At 41.1% G+C, this 19356-nt stretch overlaps 1 pseudogene; it reads right to left on the bottom strand.

The window, feature by feature from the left end:
• Window positions 1–300: 300 nt before the first annotated feature.
• LOC144454285 (uncharacterized) lies at window positions 301–18119 on the bottom strand (annotated as a pseudogene).
• Window positions 18120–19356: the final 1237 nt, after the last annotated feature.

The following is a 19356-nucleotide window of genomic DNA, read 5'->3' as shown; positions in this document are numbered from 1 at the left end:
TAGGTGGCGCAGTAAAAGAGTAAAAGGAGAGAGAGGAAAAAAAGAATAAACAAGGAGGAAAATAAAATGGAGGGAAATACACAGTAATCATGACTGTGATTTAAGAATGGGATGAACTCAACTCTAAAATGGAAGTGGATAGAAGAATGGATTAAAAATTAGAGTTTGACAACATGCTGTTTATAAGGAATACACTTGAAGAGAGACAGAATAAAAATGAAGGTCTAGAGCAGAATCTATTATTTTTCACCTCAAATTTTAAAAAAAGGCAGGGGAGTAATAATGATAGAGAAAGCAACTAAATATAATAATCTAATCCTAAAGAATGAGTGGGTCGAGGAACAAATCATAGAAATGATCAACAGTGAAGCATTGGAGCTCTCTTTCTCTCTCTCTCTGAAAGTTTTTCCACATTGAACATATTCTTATGATTTCTCTCCAGTGTGGATTATCTCATGGTCAACAAGATTGGACCTCCAACTAAAAGTCTTTCCACAATGATAACATTCATAAGGTTTCTCTCCAGTGTGGATTCTGTGATATACAGCAAGCCAAGCCTTGCATATGCAATTCTTTTCACATTGATTACATTCATAAACTTGTTGAAGGTCGTAACAACAGATTTGGGCATCCTGGCATTGTTCCTTTCAGAGTTTCTATGGGCTGTGGCTGAGACAGGTGCTAAGCACTCTTTAACTTCTCTCTCAGTACAAGTGTGTACTGATGGTGGGTTTCCGCAGTCTGTATATCTTCAGGGACTCAGCATTTACAAGTCTGTGTGGCTGCTGCCCCAAATCCAGGAAGCTGAGCACAAAGCCTGTGGTGTCCTAGGTGGAGTTGCATGCATGTGCCAGGAAAGCTATGTTTGCTCCACTGAAATTGTTGTTCTCTCCTCAGTATACCTGAGAAGTCTTGTGTTCACCAGGATGTGGCTGAAATGTTGAGGTTGTGGGTCCCACAAGTAAGATATTGTTCTAAACTTCTTGAAGACAGCCAAAGCTAACATTTCTTTGAACATCATAATTTCAAAGTCTGCATTGGTCCAAATGGAAACAGGCAGAAAATACACAGATTGAGAGATACATTTCTCAAAATATTTTAGCAATCATGGAAGCTGTCTGCTTGCTAATTACAAAAGCCTGTGCATATATTGTCAAGGAAGTGGTCAGTTACCACCAATTTGTGACTCGTTTTCTTGCTCTCTCCTTCAAGAAGGAAAAAAGCCAAGGCAGACAAGTCTTTTTTTTTTTTTGGCAATTGGGGTTAAGTGACTTGCCCAGGGTCACACAGCTAGTAAGTGTCAAGTGTTTGGTCTGAGGCTGGATTTGAACTTTCTTTCCAGCATGGATTCTTCCATGTCTAGCAAGATCAAAGCTGCATCTGAAAGCCTTTCCACACTGATTACACATTCCTAAGGTTTCTCTTCAGTGTGGATTCTCTTATGAACAGTAAGGGATGAATGTTCAATAAAAGCTTCGCCACGTTCATATTCATGAGGCTTCTGTGTCCAATGTGGGTTCTCTCATGTACAGCACAACTAGACCTGCCTTTGTAAGACTTTCCACATTGTTTACAGTAATACGGTTTCTCTCCAGTCTGGATCCTCTTATGCTCAGCAAGACTGGACCTCTGTCTGAAACACTTTCCACGTTGATTACATTTATGACGTTTTTCTCCAGTGTGAATTCTCTGATGTACAGCAAGATTGGAAGCCCATCTGAAACTCTTTCCATATTGGCTACATTCTTAAGGTTTCTCTCCAGTGTGGATTCTCTGATGTACAGCAAGAGTGACATTCTTTGTGTAACTCTTTCCACATTGATTACATTTATAAGGTTTCTCTCCACTACAGATTCTCTGATGTACAGCAAGAGTGGCCTTCTGTGTGAAACTCTTTCCACACTGATTACATTCACAACGTTTCTTTCCAGTGTGCCTGCTCTGATGTACAATAAGGGAGAACTTTTCACTTAAAGCTTTACCATAGTCATAACACTCATGAGGCTTCTCTCTAGTGTGAATTATCTGATGGGAAATAAGGGATGACTGTCTCCTGAAGGCCTTTCTGCATAGCATACATTTATATTGCTTTTTGCTAGTATGAAATTTCTGCTGGTAAACGAGGCATGACTGTTGCTTAAAGGCTTTACTGTATTCATTGCATTCGTGTTTCTTTCCAATGTGAATTTTCTGATGGTCAATGAGCTTTGAATTACAACTGAAGACCTTCTCACTTTCATTGCGTGTAAGAAGCATGTCTCCAGTATGACTTTGCTGATGTCTGATTAGGTCTGAATTCAAGCTGAAGGCCATCTCACATTGATTACATTCATAAGTTTCTTCAGGAGTCTTCTCCTGAGACTCAACAAGCTTTCTCTGTTCAGTAAAGTATTCCCTATGTTTACTATCCTGACAACAGCCATTCTCTGAGGCCCTTTCCTCACAGCGAATTAGGAATGAACATTGCCTGAAACTCTTTCCACCTTTATGAAATTCACAGTGACTCTTTTGCTTTTCCTCTATCTTCATATCAGAGTCAGAGATTTCTCTGAAATTGAGGTTGCAACGGCCATCATTCATGAATCTTGGCTGCTTTGATTATTCCACAGAAATACTGAGCTTGTCAGTTGTCTCCCTCATTTCAAGCCTCGTTTTTCCATCTGAAGGGAAAAAACAAACAAACATTTATAGGACACATGCACACATATACAAATATATCTTCTTCTCTCCCTTGACATAAAGTTAAGTGATTTATTATCTATTCTGTGGAGAAAGAGAAGGGTCTTCAAACTTCAATAGGCAGAATTAATCATTTGAAAATACCATTAGCTCACATCTCCATGATTAAATGTACAAAGAGCTTCTCACACAACAACAACGGATCCTCATTAAAAACCTGAGACATGGACAAGCCCAGCATTCTCATTATATTTACAACTCAGGCCATGAGTTCAGAGAGGCTGAGCAAGGTGAACAACATCCCTGCAACGGAGAAAAGAATTCAAATTTGGGGGGGGGGGGGGGATGGAGCCAAGATGGTGAAATAAAAGCAGTAACTTGCTTGAGCTCTCCCCCAGGTCCCTCCAAATACCTATAAAAAATGACTCTAAACAAATTCTAAAGCAGCAGAACCTACAAAAAGACAGAGTGAAACAAATTTCCAGCCCAAGATAACCTGGATGGTTGATTGGAAAGGTATGTCATGCCCGGTTGGGAGAGGAACAGTTTGGCATGGGCGGTCAGGCCACAGCGAACCTGGAGCAGGCCTTAGAGGACTGAATAGTGGGCAGCTATAGCATTTTCCAGGCTTCTCAACCATGAAGGCCAAAGACAACTTAGAAGGTCAGTGGGAAGTCTGTTTCTGCAGTTGTGAGAAAGAAGCACTATGGGGTTCCAGCCCCATTCCCTGAGCTCGGCCCCGGTACAGCAGCTGCCTCCTGAGATTCCAGTCCACAGACTGAGGGGGAATTCAGTGACTGACAGAGGGAGACTGCAGGGATCTCTCTGCTGGTGCAGGATTCTCTTGCTTTGCCCATGCTTGGATCTGGGTCACATTTCTGGATGGTGGTTCTGGGGCAAGCAGGAGTGCTGGCATGGTGGAGCTTGTAGTGGCTGTGTGGAGAAAACCCTCTTCACAGTTCCAAGGCAGAAAAGAGTGCTTGTGTTCACTCATACACCAGAGCACAGGCCAGGAAAGGAGTAAAAACCTCGCCCTTCATCACAGCACCTTGGAAGAACTGAAAATATAAAATCCTCTGCTGGGCTCTTAGAGGCTTTCATCATCAGCCCCTCTCTTCCCTTTCCAGTCTTCTTTCACCTTCCTCCCTTTCATGTATGCTAAAATCCAGTAGTAAAGGCCTCCTTTCTATTCCTTGAACAAGGCAAACCTTCTCCTGATTCCATGGATTTTCCCTGGCTACCCCTCATGCCTAGAATGTTGCCCCGCCTTCTCTGAAGCCCCAGCTAAAGCTCACCTTCCACAACAAGCCTTTTCCAAACCTCCTTTCTGAGGAGCCATCTCCAGTCATCCTAATCTATATCTAGCCAATGGATCCAGATGGCTCTGGAGGAGTGAGCGAGAATAGTGACTCTACACAGCCCTGCCTCACTTAAATCCAATTCACTTGCAAGTCATGGCATCATCTCCCTGATGTCATGGTCCATTTCAAAATTGCAGGACAAACAATTGCTTTCTCTCTTGATCAGCTCCAATTTCTCCTGTATACAGTGTGGTTTACATTTTTCTGTCCATGCTTTCTGTCCCCACTGTCTGTGAGCTTCCTTGAGAGCAAGGGATGTCCCTTGCCTTTCTTTGAATCCCCAGCACTTAGTATGAGGCCTGGCACATAGTAAGCACTTAATAAATGCTTGTTGACTTGAAAAAGGTCTAGGAGAGAGCACGTATTAGATTACCTAAAGTCTTTTAAAGTTTTTCCAAGATATTTCCATGACCCAAAGTTCCGAACAATGGATATTATAGACTCATAGTTTTATCACTTAGAAGGGAAGTGAAAGATCATGTTGTACAACCCCTTCATTTCACAGATGGGGAAACTGAGGTTCAGAGGTTCAATGACTTGCCCAGGATCCCACTGCTAAGAAGCCTTTGAGGGGGCAGTGAGGTGGTGCAGAGGATAGTGCACCAGCCACAGGAGTCAGGAGAACCTGAGTTCAAATTTGGCCTTACACGCATAACATTCACTAGCTATGTGACTCTGGGCAAGTCACTTAACCCCAATTGCCCTCACCAAAAATAAATAAATAAATAGATAGATAGATAGATAGATAGATAGATAGATAGATAGATAGATAGATAAATAGATAGATAAATAGATAAACAAATAAATAAATAAATAAATAAATAAATGAGTAAATAAATAAATGAATAAGTGAGTGAGTGAGTAAATAAATAAATGAATGAATGAATGAATGAATGAATGAATGAATGAATGAATGAATGAATAAAAAGCCTCTGAAAAAGTCAAGGTCTTCCTACCCCCAAGTCTAGCATTCCCTTCACTGTGACATGTAGCTACCTCTTGTGATAACAGCCTTCATACAGCTGTGTTTACCACACTCACCTGGACAAAAGATGCTTGGGCCTTCTCCCTTCAGCATCCAAGATGTTTCCCCTTGCTCAAAATGGGCGATCAGATCTTTTCTGGGAACTGGAAGTCCTGGGCATGGAAATAAAGAAAAGATGAAGATTAAGAGACATTTGTAATTTAGTTCTATCTAGGGAAAGGGGGCATGCAGGGAGGGGCATAGGATGGTCTCCACAACTCCTCAAAGATGGTTTCCATGGTACTTAGTGTTGAGAGCTTTGGCAGGGGATGGGAAGGAAATCATTTGGAAGTCAATTTGGAATTAGAAAATTCTATTTTATCAACTTACTTCACAGAAGGATGGGTTGATTCCATAGATTCCATTATCTAGATATCAAGAGGCATTTAATAGTGCAGTGGAGAAAGCCTCAGGCCTAGATTCAGAAGCCCTGAGTTCAACTCCCATTTCAGACTTATTAGCTAAGTGCCCCAGGTAAGTCACTTAAACTGCCTTAGTTTCCTCAACTGGGGATAACAATATCATCTATCTCACAGGCTTGTTCTCAACATCAAATCAGATATTTTTCTAACATTTTTATTTAAAGTTTTAAGTTCCAAATTGGTTCCCTTCCTCCTTCCCTCTCTTCCCTCCTACCTCCCTGAGATGCTAAGCAAATATAGGTTATATATGTGCAATTATGTAAAACATTTCACTATCAGTCATTTTGTACAAGACTTAAAAAGTGAAAAATAGCATGCTTCAGTCTGCATTCATTTAATGTTAGCTTTTCTTTTTCCTCTGGCGGTGGATAGTCTGCTTCATCATTAGTCCTTTGGGATTGCTTGGATCACTGTATTGCTGAGAATACCTAAGTCATTCACAGTTGATCATCACACAATATTGCTATTACTATTACTGTTCATGTTATTCTGGTTCTATTCACTTCACTATACATCAGTTCATTTGAGTCTTTCCAGGTTTTTCTGAAATCATCCTGCTTGTCATTTCTTATAGCACAATAATAATCCATTATAATCATATACACCAGCTTATTTAGTCATTCTCCAATTGATAGGCATCCCTTTGATTTCCAATTCTTAACCACCACAAAAAGAGCTGCTATAAATATTTTGGTACAAAAAGGTCGTCTTCCCTTTTTTTGTGTCTTTAAAATACAGACCCAGCAGTGGTATTGCTGGATCAAAGGGGATACACAGTTTTATAGTTCTTTGGCTATAGTTCCAAATTGCTCTCCAGGATGGTTGCATCAGTTCAAACTCCACCAACAGCGAATTAGTGTCCCAGTTTTCCCACATCCCCTGCAACATCCAACTTTTTGCTTTTTCGTCATATTAGCCACTCTGATGGGTGTGAATTAGTACCTCAGAGTTGTTTCAATTTGAATTTCTCTGATCAATAGTCACTTGGAGCATTTTTTCATATGATTATAGAGAGCTTTGATTTTTGTCTGAAAACTGCCTGTTCATAGCCATTGGCCATTTATCAATTGGGGGATGACTAGTGTTTTCACTTTCTTTTTTTTTTTAATTTTATTTTTAAGTGATTGGGGTTAAGTGACTTACCCAGGGTCACACAACACAGGTAGTAAGGGTCAAGTGTTTGGTGTGAGGCCAGATTTGAACTCAGGGTCCTCCTGACTACAGGGCCGGTGCTCTAGTCACTGCGCCACCTAACTGCCCTCGACTTGTGTTTTTATAAGTTGGACTCAGTTCTCCATATATTTGAGAAATGAAGCTTTTATCACAGATACTTGTTGCAAAAAGAAATCCCAGTTTTCTGTTTTCCTTATAATTTCAGTTTCATTGTTTTTAAATTTGTATAAAAACTTTTTTTTAATTTTATGTGAGCAAAATTATTTATTTTACATTTTGTAATGCACTCTATATCTTCTTTGGTCCTAAATTCTTCCCTTATCCATAAATCCAACAGATAAACTATCCCATGCTCTCTTAGTTTGCTTATGACATCACCCTTTATGTGTAAATCATGTACCCATTTTTCCTTTATCTTGGTATATGGTGTGAGATGTTGATCTATGCCAAATTTCTGCTACACTGTTTTCCAGTTTTCCCAGTTTTTGCCAAACAATGCGTTTTTGTTCCAAAAGCTTGCATCTCTGGCTTTAACATATACTAGATTACTATGGGCATTTACTATAATGTAATTTCTACCTAATCTGTTTCACTGATTCACCAGTCCATTTCTTAGCCAGTACCAGACTGTTGTGATAATCACTATTTTATAATACAGTTCAAGATCTGGTATGGCTAGGCCATCCTCTTTCTCATTTTTTTTTCATTGATTACCTTGATATCCATCAGTTTTTGTTCTTCCAGATGAATTTTATTTTTTCTAGCTCTATAAAAAATATTTTTGAATATGTTTAATAAGAATGTAAATGTATACCTATATGACATTGTGTGCCATCTTAAGAAGAGTGGTAGGGAGGAAGGGGGAGAAAAATTTTAAACTGAAGAGCATATGGAAGTGATTATTGATTAATCAAAATAAATTAATAAAAGAAAAAAATAAAAGAGAAATACAATCAAAAAACAAAAACAAAACATTTTTTGGTAGTTTGAATGGTATGGAATTGAATAAATTAATTTAGGTAGAATTGTCATTTTTATTATATTGCCTCAGTCTATCCATGAGCAATTAATATTTTTCCAATTCTTTATATCTGACTTAATTTCTATAAAGTGTTTTAGAGTTGTGTTCATATAATTCCTGCCTTTGTCTCAGCAGGTAGACTGCCAAGTATTTTATGTTGTCTATAATTATTTTAAATGGAATTTCCCTTTCACTCTCTTGGTACTGAACTTTACTGGTAATATAGAAATGCTGATGATTTCTGTGGGCTTATTTTGGATCCTGCAAACTTTGCTAAGGTTGTTAATAATTTTAAGTGTTTTTTAATATGATTCTCTAAGGTTTCCTAAGTATAACATTATATCATCTGCAAAGTGATAGTTTTGTTTCCTTATTGCCTATTCTTATCCTTTAATTTCTTTTTCTTATTGCTATGGCTAACATTTCTAGAACAATATTAAATAATAGAGGTGATAACGGGCATCCTTGCCTCACCCCTGGTTGTATTGGGAAGACTTCTAGCTTATCCCCATTACTTACTGACGGTTTTAGATAAACATTACATATCATTTTAAGGTAAGCTCCATTTATTCATATGCTCCCTGGTGCTTTTCATAGGAATAGGTGTTGTATTTTTTCAATGGCCTTTTCTGCACCCATGGTCAATTACATTGGTAGTTTTCCTAATATTGAACCAGTCCTGCATTCCCAGTGTAGCTCCTACCTGGTCATAGTGTATAATCCTTGGGATATATTGCTATAATCCCTTTGCTAGTGTTTTATTTAAAATTTTTGCATCAATTTACTTTGGGAAATTGGTCTATAATTTTCTTTCTCTGTTTTGGCTCTTTCTAGTTCAGGTATCAACACCATATTTGTATCATAAAAGGAATTTGGTGGCACTCCACTTATTTTTTTCCAAATAAATTTATGTAGTATTGGAATCATTCTTCAAATTTTTGGTAGAATTCACTTGTGAATCCATCTGGTCCTGGGGATTTTTTCTTAGGGATTTCATTAACAGCTTGTTCATTTTTTTTTCTAAGATTGGTTATTTAACTACTTTATTTCTTCTTCTGTTAACCTAGGTAATTTACATTTTTGTAGATACTAATCTATTTCAATTAGATTATCAAATTTATTGGCATATAATTGGGTAAAATAGCTTCTAATTGTCTTAATTTCCTCTTCATTGGTGGTGAATTCACTGCTTTTATTTTTGATACTAGTAATATGATTTTCTCCTTTCCTTTTTTAATCAAATTAACCAATGGTTTATCTATTTTATTGGGGTTTTTTTTTCATAAAACCAGCTTCTAATTTTTATTTATTAGTTCAATGGTTTTCTTACTTTCAATTTTATTTATCTCTCCTTTGATTTTCAGGATTTCCAATTTGATATTTAATTGGGGATTTTTAATTTGTTCTTTTTCTAGTTCTTGCAAGTGCATACCCAATTCATTGATCTGCTTTTCCTCCATTTTATTGATGTAAGCAATTAGAGATATATATATTTTCCCCTAATTACCAATTTGACTGCATCCCATAAATTTTGGCATGTTGCCTCATTGTCATTTTCATTAATGAAATTGTCAGTTGACTCCATGATTTGTTCTTTGACCCACTTTTTTTTAGGATTAGATTATTTAATTTCCAATTAATTTTAACCTCTTTCCATTGTCCATTACTGAATTATTTTTATTGAATAATTTTTACTACATTATGATGTGAAAAGTATAGTTTTACTATTTCTGCTTTTCTACATTTGGTGTCGAGGTTTTCACGTCCTAATACAGTCACTTTTTGTGCAGATGCTATGTACTGCTGAGAAGTACCTTTCTATTCCCCTTCAATTTTCTCCAGAGATCTATATCTAACTTTTCCAGAATTTTATTCATCTCCTTAACTTCTTGTTTGTTAGGGGGTTTTTGGTTAGATTGATCTGGTTCTGAGAAGAAAGTTGAGATTCCCCACTAGTATAGTTTTATTATCTATTTCCTCCTGTGACTCATTCAACTTCTTCAAAAATTTAGACGCTATATTATTTGGTGCATATACATTTTGTATTATGATTTCATTGTCTATAGTACCTTTCACCAAGATGCAGTTTTCTTCTTTATCTCTTTTAAGTAGATCTATTTTTGCTTTTGCTTTGTCTGAAATCATGATTGCTACCCCGGCTTTTTTTGTTTCAGCTAAAGCAAAATAGACTCTTCTCCAGCCCTTTACCTTTACCCTGTGTACATCTCTCTGCTTCAGATGTGTTTCTTGTAAACAAGATATTGTAGGATTCTTGTTTTTATTCCATTCTGCTATCCACTTCTGTTTTATGGATGAGTTCACATCATTCACATTTATGGTTATGATAACTGTGTAATCCTCTCCATGCTATTTTTCCTTTGTTTATCTCCCCCTCTCTTACCCACCCTCCCTTTTCCCTCCTCACAAGTGTTTTACTTCTGATCCCTGCCTTCTCCAATATACTCTTCCTTTCATCACTGTTTCCTCGCCCTTCTATCATCCCCATCCCTTTTTTACTTCCTTATAGGGTAAAATAGATTTGTATCATCAACTGAGTGTGTATATTATTCCCTCTGTGAGCCAATTTTGATGAGAGTAAGGTTTCAGCTTTGACTGCCACCCCTCACCATGTTCCCCTCCATTATAATGGCTCTTTCATGCCTCTTTTATGTGGGGTAATTTATCCCCATTCAATCTCCCTCCTCTTTCTTATTCTAGTGCAATTTTCTTTCTCATTCCTGTATTTAGTTTTTTTGGGTATCATCTCAACAAAATAACCTTATGTCCACATCCTCTGTCTACATATACTCCTTCGAATTGCTCTCATAGTAATAAAACCATTGAGTTACAAATATTATCTTGTCATATAGAAATATAAAGAGTTTAACCTTACTGAATTTCTTATGTTTTCTCATTTCTTTTTTACCTTTTTATATTTCTCTTGAGTATTGTTTTGGGAGGTCATTTTTTTTTATTCAGCTCTAGTCATTTAACTAGAAATGTTTGAAAATCCTCTATTTCATTAAATATCCATTTTTTCTCCTGAAAAATTATATTCAATTTCTGAGGCTGGCTGCTGCTGTTGCTGCTCTTTGACCTCCCTCCCCTCCCAGTGCAGTGATAGAGACCTTTCCTGCCATGCTGGAAAGGTGCTTTCCTCCTGCTGGATCCATTCTGTGATGGTTTTACAGTTGTTTGCAGGGGAATTTAGGAGGGCTTCAGAGGACTCCTTCCTCTTTCCTCCGTCTTGGCACCAGAAGTCTCAAACTAGCTAATATTTGTAAGGAAAGCTTTTAGCACAGTGCCTGGCACATAGTAGGTATACATAAATGATTATATCCTCCCCTTCCTTTTCTACAGTTTGCAACTGGAGTTTTTGGGAAGTATAAAGGAAGAATAATGATACACTTGCTATAGGAGGCTTCTGAGAGTAAGACTAGGAGCTGTAAGTTAAAACTTTTGGTATGTTAATAAGAACACTCCAAAGAGTACACTCAACCAAAGAGGAAGAAGAGGCTGATTTCAGAGGTAGGGGGTACCCTTCATTACCCATTTTCAAGAAAAAACTGTGTGAGAGCAGTTTTCAGAGACATGGCAAACAAAATTCATATTCAGGGAGAAATTAGACTTCAGGGATGGGAAACCTGTGGCCTTAAGGCTACATATCACCTTCTAGGTCCTCAAGTGCTGCCCTTTGACTGAATCCAAGCTTCACAGAACAAATCTTTTTATTAAGGTAAGGACACTCCCCTGGATTCAGTCAAAGGGTTACACTTGAGGACGTAGAGGGCTACACATGGCCTCCAGGCTACAGGTTCCCCAACTATGAACAAGACATAACCTCTGAGATGGCTTCCAAGTCCCAGATTCTTCTCTGATTTGATCTTTGACCTCAGGCTCCCCTCAACTAGTAAGCGGCAGCTTCAGGGGCAACAAAGGACAATCCCACCTCCCTACACACACTACAAAGACCTTTCATAGGAAAAACCAACAGCAGGAGGACCCTGTCTCTTGGACATAAGAGATCGGCACTTTGGCTTTTCTAATCATTGATAAATGCCAGAAACTCTGCATACTGGGGAAGGAATGAAGGCAGTCCCTTTGATAGTGGATTCAGATTTGCCAGAGGAAGTGTCCTTACCCAGGGACAGCAAGTTCCAGGCATTCTCCACCATGACCTCCTTGTACAGCTCTTTCTGAGAATGGTCCAAGAGCTCCCACTCCTCTGGGGTGAAGTCCACAACCACATCCTTGAATGTCACCAACTCCTAAAACATCAAAAATGATAGGACTTGGAGCTAAAAGGGACTTCAGAATTCATCTAGTCCAACCCTTATCAATTTACATGAGGAAACAGACACAAAGAAAAAGGATTTCCTCAAAGGTCATACTCTTGATGAGTAGCACAGCCAACACTTAGAACCATAGTCATGTAAAGATCAATGGAATACTGTGAATAGCTTTTTATATAGTCAGTTGGAATAAAATTTGAGAACTGTGTTACTGGGAATTGCTTCTCTCTATTAAATAAGAGGTTGCGTGTTCTATCAGAGATACATGAGAATCTGTGGAGGACAAAGAAATAAGGAGATGTGAAATTTCTTCCTCATCAGAATAGACATTGAGTGATATGTTACAAAGCAAATTCCATGGAAAGTTGGTGATATACTAGCAGGTACTATGTATTGAGTGGAAAAAGTTTCCTGTGATAGCCTCCATTTGGTGACAAAGTAATTTTTCTAAGTCACAGGTCTGATCACTTGAGTCCTCAACTCACTAAACTCCAGTGGCCCTGTACCACCTCCAGGACAACATAAATTCTCCTGCACTCAAAGCCCATCATGACCTAGACATTACCAGGTGCCTACTCATTGCTCCAATGGCACTGGCCTTCTTCCTACTCCAGGAAGAAGACACTTCATCTTTCCTTTCAGGGCAATTTCTCTGGCTGTCCTCCATCATTGCAGTTCTCTCTCCTTCCATGTCTTTCTACTGGCTTTGCAGCAAGTCCCAAGTAAAATCCCTCCTTTTACAGGAAATCTTTAACAACTTCTCTTAATGCTGGTGCCTTCCCTCATTTAATTATATTCTATTTATCTGCTTATAGCTTGTTGAAGATTGATAACAAGTTCAGATCAGTGGGCTGCATCACATCAGCCAGGCATAGGGGCACACCTAGAGTTCTTTGTGGCTGTCTATGTTCCTCCAGAGACCAAGACACAAAATCAGCAGTCTGACCTTTAGTGCCCTGCGCCCACCAAGACTGAGGAAGGTCTCATCACTTTTTAAGGAAAAACTAACTTCCAGTGTTAGATGTTAAGATAGGGGTGCCTACATGGCAAAGGCGAAAACCAGAATGCCCCTGAAGTAAGGAAGACCTGAATTCAAATCCAACCTCAGAAAATTACTAACCATGTGACCCGCAGAAGATCACTTACCTGTCTTAGCCTCAGTCCCTAATTGTACAATAGAGATAAAAACAGCACCTGGGCCCCAGGGTTGTTGGGACAGGATCAAATGACCCAATATTTGTAAAGCATTGAGCACGGTGCCTGGCACATAGCAGGTGTTATGTAAATGCTTATTCCTTTCTCTCCCTTCCTTCCATCTCCTCCTCTTTGGTTGTCCTGCCTCTTTTCTCTGGTCCCACCCTCCACACTCCTGCCAAAGTCATTTTCCTTAAGTAAAGATTTGACCATGTGACTGCTCTGCTCAGCCAATGCCAAAGGATCCCTCTTGCCTCTAGGTCCAAACACCAATCCTCTCCTGATGCTGGGAAGCCCTGCAAACCTGGTCCCAACATCTCCTTTCAGCCTCTTTAGACACTCCTCAGCCTCTAGTCTTCCAAGTGATCCTGCCACACGAGCCTTCTCTTGCATTCTCACCTCCCATTTCTCTCTCTGTGCATTTCCCATTCCCCTTACCTGGAGCTCCCTCCCTCCCTCCACCTACACCTTAGGCACCATCTTCTGCATGAAGCCATGCCTGCTGCCAACTGCTGTTCCCCCCACCCCCGCCACCACCCCTTCGAAACCCCAGTACATGTAGCCCATTTGTATTTGAATTTATTCACTTATATTTATGGTATATCAATTTCAATGTGAACTTGTAATCTCCATTAGAACATAAACTCATTTGAGTAGGGATAATTTCATTCTTTGTAGTTTTATCTCTCACACCTACTACAATGCCTGGCGCAGAGTAGGTATTTTTAAAAATTGTTCAATGACTCGATCTTTTTACTTGATATTTTCTTCCTTTTTCAGTCTTTATTATTCTGATAAGTTGACTTTCCTAGCCTCTGGGCCTAGCTGTATAATGGACCATTTTCTCATAAACATTCTTGCCATTTCTCCCTTTCAAAGAGAAACACCTTTGTTCATGTATCTTTGCCAAAGCTCTTCTGCTCCCTCCAGGGAGTTTTAAAAAATGCATGATTCTCCTTTCTTCCTTTTTTTAGGAGGAATTAAGAGGAATTGGGAAAATGGGTACAGAGAAGATTATCCATATTTACAGGAACCTAGTGACTGATGGGGTGATGGTCCTTGTGAAGGGGTGTGAGGCCAAGCCCAGACCTTTGCCACTTGGCCCAAAAAAGAATTTGGCTCCCATTTGTCTACAGGTCCCAGAAAATCCTTACACTTTTATGATTCTCGTCTCAAAAGATTCCTTATTGACTCTCCTCATCTCCCTTTCAAAGCCCTAGCCCCACCTTTTGATTTTGTTCAGATGCCTTTCAAACTTCTACCTCCCAGTTTCCTTCATTATCTGTTCCCCTTGTCTATTCAGTCTCTCAGACTTTCCAATCAGAATTCTCCTTAAGTCACCTAGACCCTTTTACCAGACCCTCTCCTGGTCACCCGAAATTGCTTGAGTGTATATAAGATCCATATTGGCCCCCTTTTAAACTCTGAGACTTTCCCACGCCTGCTTGTCTTTATGGGCATCACTAATGTTCAGATTCCTTAGGATTCTGGCCTGTATGGTTTATCTCTAATAAACTTTTTCTCTGGCTGAAAGATTTGGATTGAATTCATACAGACAGAGCCCGCATTTCCTGATCTCAGGGTACCAGAACCCCTGAACCTCTAGACCTCATCACTTGGACCCCTAAAAGGAAAAGACCAAGACTTTGAAAGCAACCCAGTCCCAGAATTTTCCCATACATTTCAGCAGCCCCTATCTCCAGCCTCAGCCCAAAGCAACTGGCCCACCCCAGCCCACCTAGATCACCTAATTAGTTTAATGGACAGTCCTTTAACAGTTGCTCTAGGCCCACCCTAGACCATTTGCATAATTCTTAATTCCATCTAGATCACTTAATTACCCTACCGGAAGTCCTTTCACTGAGCTACCTGGCCTACCCTAGACTACTTACCACTCCTTAATCCCACCCAGCTCCTTTCAAGGTTCCTTCAGCAACATCCTCTTCAAATTGCAGGTTCACTAGGAATCTAGCCTGCTCCCATCGGAGTTACAATAATGCTTGCTACTCTGACTAAAAGGAGGCTTGAGTGCTTTAATTCTTTCCAGGCAGATTGGCCCTGTACCCCAACATTTCTAGGTTCCCAGCAACCCCAAACCGCATCAACTCAATAGATAGAATTCTAGGCCTGGAATATCTTAGCACAGTGCCTGGCACATAGAGAGCCCTTCCTAAGTGATTTTGATTGATGACTTAAGCTCACAACAACCTTGAGAGGTGGTGCTATTGTCATCTCCAATTTTACACATAAGGAAACTGAGGCAGACAGGTTAAGTGATTTGTCCAGTGTTACCCTCCTGGTTAAAGTGTCTTATGGCAGCATCTGAATTTAGTTCTTCCTAACTCCAGACCCTGCTCTCTAACCACTGGGCACCTCCCTGTCTACTAGGTACATACAAGTAGACAGATATTAATCTCACAGGGGAAGGCACCAGCTGCTTAGGGATCTTTTCAGCTGAATCTTGAAGGAAATCAGGATTCTTTATTGGTTTAATTTATTCTAAATTTGATGCTCACCCCCAAAAGGGGAAATATTCCCCCAAACAAAGCAGACAAGAAAGAGGGCTGCTCAGGGGTGAAATCATGAATCACTGTCATAATCAGCTTCCTCTTACTAGTAAATGCTGACATCAACATGTTCCTTTCAAAGATATTTGGCTTGTCTATTGTCTTTCGCAGCATTTGCCTCTTCCCTCCTGGGAATTTTAACAAACTTTAATGATTCTCTTTTCTTTCTTTTTTAGGGGGAATGGAGGGGAATGGAAAAAATGGGCGAGGGGAAGACTATCCCTAGCTAGAGGAATCTGGTGACTCAGATAGAATCCTGGGCCGGGAGTCAGGAAGATCTGAGTTCAAATTCAGACTCAGACACTTACTAGCTGTATGGTCCTGGGAAAGTCACTTAAGCACTCTTTGCCTCAGTTTCCACAACTGTGAAATAAAGACAATAACAGCATCTACCTCATGGTGTTGTTGTCAAAAGGGGATTGGGAGGAGGGAATAAAACTCACTCCATTTTGTCAACTATGAGATTTATCTACCTTTCTTTGACAGGTACAGAAAGTTTCCTTCAAGGACCACCCTTCCCCCATAACAAAGTCACTATTCACTCCCTTCCCTTCCTTCTGGGGAGAGAAGCCAGTTAGTGGGAGCTTAACATATGCTAATTAACTAGCTGGTAAAGAAGAGACTATGTCTTTGGTCCCTCCCAAATACAGAGGAAAAGTCCTTTTACAATTTAAGTATCTTCTTTCTTGTTCAAAAAAAATAGTTTGCCTTAGTTTACATATCAGTTTATTTCTACTTATGACTCAGCTTACTTAAAAAGAGGAAAATAACAGTACCTACCTCCCAGGGTGGTCAAGGGGATTTAATTAGATAATAATTGTAAACTGCTTAGCACAGTGCCTGGCACACAGTAACTTTCATAAATGTTAGCTGTTATTCTCTGGGAAACACACACTGTGCACACACATAAATACATACACATACACACATTTATGTATATACACATATCTGTGTATATGTAGACATAATGTCATCTCAGGAATTAAAGGACACTCAAATGCATCTTCTACTGATGGAGTAGGGGATCTTGAAAGGATTAGAAAGGGCAATGCACTGTCTGGCTCCATCCTGAGCTGCCTTACTCAGGCCATCTCTACCAAAGTCTCTACCACTGTCTACCAGACAATTCTTACTACAGGATCAAATGAGACAATATTTATAAGGCTCGTGGCATGGAGCAGACACCATGACCAGCTCCAAGCCCCTTCCAGTCTTCTTTCACCTTCCTCCCCTCCAGCTCCTCTCTGACCCAGGGACACTGGCCTCCTGGCCAATCCTTGACCAAAACCCTCCAACCCCTCACTCTGACTTCCCAATGCCTGTCTCTCATCCTTGGAATGCCCTCCCCCTTCACCTGGGTCTCCTGGCTTCCTTCCAGTCTCTGATAAAATCTACCCTCTGAAAACAAGCTTTTCCTGGTCTCCCAAAACTGTTAGAACCTTCCCTCTGAAAGCACCTTCCTTCTATACTACAGAGAGCTTGTTTGGACACAGCTGCTGACAGCATGTCTCCCCCATTAGACTGGGAACTTCTTGAGGACAGGACCTGATTTTTCCTTCCTTTGTATCCAAGGAAGTTCTGAACAGTGTCTGGCACAGAGGAACCACTTTCTAAATGTTTGTTGACTTGACTTCAAAAAATGGCAAAGGGAAGAGATTCAGAGAGATCTGGGGAGACACATTTGAGCTGAGGCAGAGTCAGTGAGCAGAACCAGGACAATTTTGACTCTGAGGCAACACAGTCTAGGACCAGAGCTGGGGGAGCCTTCAGGCCTCTGCTCCAGGCCTGTCCAGACAAGACTCAGGTGGGAAGAGGTTTTCTTTGACTTTCAGTTGCTACAGGGAAGAGCTTGAAACAGAGTGGGGAGGACTTGTGTGTAGGAGGAGGGGGGCTGAGCGGGAAGAAGAGAGCAAAGCCACAATGCCTAGGGACAGGGACTGATCAGTGAAGTGGTCACCCTTGTCAGTCACTTGTACTGAGAGAGAACCTGAAAACAAACAGAGGGCAGGGACTGGGGACGTTGGTGCTCAAGATGCCCACCTGCCATGAATGAGTTCAAAAGGCAGAAGGAGGGAGCAGGACAGTGTGGTTACTACTGTATTCAATTCCCTGCCTACTTTCGTAAAGGAACAATCCACAGGGAAGAAAGACTGACAGCCTCACAGACAATCCTGTCTCTGGAAATGGCCTCATTGGCTGATGTTCATCAAGTCTGAGGACAGAGTGCACTCACCTGGGCTGGGGGTCTGCGGCTCCCAGGGGCCATTCCCTCTGGTTCCAGGCTCCCTGCTTGGGCAGGGCCTTGGTCCTCTGCAGGCTCAGCTGAGGAGGGAAAAGGATCCCAGAGATGGAGATGTCTTTCCTTTCTCTTCCTAAGCAGGAGGGTGACCTACAGGGTTAAGGGAGTGAGTCTCACAGGAGTTACAAAGATCCTGGCCCTGCCCTCAGGGCAGAGACTACAGCAAGGGAGGTACCTGGTAGGGTCAGGCTTGAAATGAAGATGGTCTGAACAGGAAGACTGCTTCCTTCCCTCTCTTACTCCTTCTCTCCTGCCCCATCTTTCTACAGAGACCTAGGAGGCAAGAGGGGGCTTTGAGATCCCAGATGAGATGAGAGGAGTCAGAGCCTCAAAGAACCCTGGTTCAGAGCTCTAACTGGTACTCTGTTCTCTCTGCAACCCCTCACCCAAACTCTCTCTCTCTCTCTCTCTCTCTCTCTCTCTCTCTCTCTCTCACACACACACACACACACACACACACACACACACACACACACTCCAGACAAAAGACAGACTTCTTGATCTAGGAGGGAGGGTAGCTAAAGAAGAAGGTTGGGGTGGGCTGTGGGATGCAGCTGCCAGGAATAAACAAGGGAAGCCTGAGATGAGAGAAAGAATCCTGCCCAATATACAGTTGCCTGGCAGGGGCTCTGAAAAAGTGGGGGTGTGAAAGCAGGAGGCCAGGGGAAGAAGGGTCTGGGAGGCAGGACACTGTAACAAAGCTGGGGGAGAAGAGAATGACACACAGGTTCCAGGAGGGCAGCTGAGCCTGGGAAAGCAGGACGACTGTGTCTTGGGGTCTACCTAGGAGCTGGGGAGGGCTCCTGGGACCCTTCTTTGGAGCTTAGGCTTGGAGGCCAATTATCTAGGTCCCTAAAGGAAGACTGGAGAGAGGGAGCCAAATGCCTGTGATCTGATGGGGAGCCAGCAGGATAGCCCTGACAGGTCTAGTTAAGAGGAGCCAGACAGGAGCTTTTGGGCCTGGGTCCTGGTAGGTCCAGTGGGCAAGAAGGCAGGACTTGTGGGTCCTTAAAAAGAGCCAGGGCTGTTGTCGGGACAACCAAATCTCTGAACACACTCTGGGAGCAGGGAAACAGGACCCGTGGGTCCTGATGGGGAGGCTGAAGGAAGTAAACCTGAGTCTGTATGAGGGAGAACTAAAGGTCAGGCAAGTGTGAACCCATGGCAAAGCAGGCTATGGTAAATGGGAAAACACTCTAGGGTGTTTGGAGTGTGATTGAGATCCTTGACAGGAAGCAGGATCAGGGAGCCAGGTTTGGGAAGGAAGGGGGCTCTTGGTGGCCCTGAAAGACACTCAGCATGAGGTCAGACAGGGAGGATGAGA

This window comes from Phascolarctos cinereus, unplaced genomic scaffold (assembly GCF_003287225.1).
Source record: "Phascolarctos cinereus isolate Bilbo 61053 unplaced genomic scaffold, phaCin_HiC Scaffold_726;HRSCAF=1367, whole genome shotgun sequence".
Taxonomy (NCBI): domain Eukaryota; kingdom Metazoa; phylum Chordata; class Mammalia; order Diprotodontia; family Phascolarctidae; genus Phascolarctos; species Phascolarctos cinereus.
This window is presented reverse-complemented; position numbering and strand designations above follow the sequence as displayed.